This window comes from Elephantulus edwardii, unplaced genomic scaffold (genome assembly GCF_000299155.1).
Source record: "Elephantulus edwardii isolate Elephantulus edwardi_28Jun2011 unplaced genomic scaffold, EleEdw1.0 scaffold00013, whole genome shotgun sequence".
NCBI classification, from domain to species: Eukaryota; Metazoa; Chordata; class Mammalia; order Macroscelidea; family Macroscelididae; genus Elephantulus; species Elephantulus edwardii.
The window spans coordinates 24,696,119-24,698,268 of record NW_006399763.1 but is presented as its reverse complement, the minus strand read 5'-3'; positions in this window follow the sequence as shown (position 1 = coordinate 24,698,268).

The following is a 2,150-nucleotide window of genomic DNA, read 5'->3' as shown; positions in this document are numbered from 1 at the left end:
AGAATTGATGCCTTTGAGCTGTGGTGCTGGAGAAGAGTATTGAGGGTACCATGGACTGCTAGGAAAACAAATAGATTCATCCTGGAGAGGATCAAACCAGGCAGATCCTTGGAGGCAAGGATTCTAAGATTTCATCTAACATACTTTGGACATGTTGTAATGAGGGACTGGTCCTTGGAGAGGGACATCATGCTTGGTAGGGTGGAGGGACAGCACAGGAGGGGAAGGCCCGCTAGGAGGTGGATTGATTCAGTGACTGGGGTAATTGGGATGGGTGTATCGGAGACAGTACGATTTGCACAGGACAGAGCATAGTTTAGGGCTGTTGTACATAGGGTCGCTATGAGTCGCAAGCGACTCAACTGCACATAACAACAACAACAAAAACAGGTTAATATCTATCATCTATCTATCTATCTATCTATCTATCTATCTATCTATCATCTATCATTTATGTTTATACTTATTTATTTACAAATGCATGTTTCTTCCTCTGAATTAAACTCCAAACAGATGAATTCTCAGTAATTACAAGCCAAAGGTTTCTTGGATTGTAGTGAGTTCTCTCCAATTCTTTGAAATAATGAGATGCATTAGAACAATCATCTCACTAGTATTGTTGTGATTGTTATGTGATGTTAAGTTGCCTGCGAATCATAGTAACCTTATATACAACAGCCCTTATCCCTGCTCTATCCTATGACCTTTTATTTTCTCTGACACACCTACTGCCATTACCCCAGGTACTGAGTCCCTCCACCATCCCAAGTATGTTGTCCCTCTCCAAGGACTGGTCCCTCCTTGCAACATGTCCAAAGTATGTTTAGACAAAGCTTCAGAATCCTTGTCTCCAAGGATTCCGGTATAACCTCTCTATAGCGAACCTGTTTGTTCTCCTAGCCATCTATGGAATATTCAATGTACTTCTCCAGCAACACAGCTCAAAGGCATCAATTCTTCTATCATCCCAAGTCATTGCCCAGCTTTCTGATATGTATGAAATAAATGCAAAGTCTATGGTCTGAATTCGGTGTACCTTAGTCTTTCTAGAATATAGTTTATGAAATTGGTACATCAAAAATAGAGAAATTCTTCTAACAAAGTTAAATTCTATTGCTCAAACTCTACAATGTAATTCTTTTAAATAATTAGAGGTGAATATAATAAAAAGAACTTATCAAAACTCTTTCCCTAAAATACATACTTCCATAAAAAACAATCACACAGTTATCAAGAACTTGAGAAAGCTCTAAGTTATATGCAAAGAATTAATGTGAAATTCTGGCAAATATTTTCCAAACTCAACACATTTTAATGTTGGACTTAGGCCATTGATTATTTTAAGATTCTGAAAGATAATTGTGTAGAAGTTTCAGGGAAAAGATATTACTCATATGTCTATATTTTAAAAGCCTACTGTATATTTTTTTGTGAAACAATATTTTTAGATGAAAGAAAATATACAAAATATCAGGCCCTTGAATGGCATATTTATTAAACTTATGTCATGTATTCAATATGGACTGAAGCTCAATATCAGGAATATAAAATTTCTCATCACTGGCCAGTCGGCAGCATCATGATAGATGGAGAATATATTGAGGTTGTTAACAGTATTAGCTTATTTGAAACTACAATCAACTCTCTTGGCAACAGCAGTGAAGAAATCAAAAGATGATTTGCACTGGGTAAATCTGTTGTGAGGAAGGAACCTCTCCAAATTGCTAAAAGTATGATGACGTCAGTCTGGAGATGAAGGTGTATCTGATTCAGGTTATGGTTTTCACAGTTGCTATCTACATCAGGAAGATGGACAGTGAACTAGGGATGGCTGAAGTAGAATGGATGCCTTCAATAAATACATATCAAAGGTTAAATGTTCATTACATATTTTATCAGTAACAAGTTTGAATATGACATAGCTCATATTAAAACATATAAATAACTTGTTGGGGAAGAATTGATGTCTGTGATAAATACATGTTGTGTTGTTGTTATGTGCAGTTGAGTACAACAGCCCTAAACTCCACTCTGTCCTGTGCCAATCGCACTGTCTCTGACACTCCCTTCCCAATTATCCCAGTCACTGAATCAGTCCACCTCATAGAGGGCCTTCCTCTCCTGCGCTGTCCCTCCACCCTCCCAAGCAT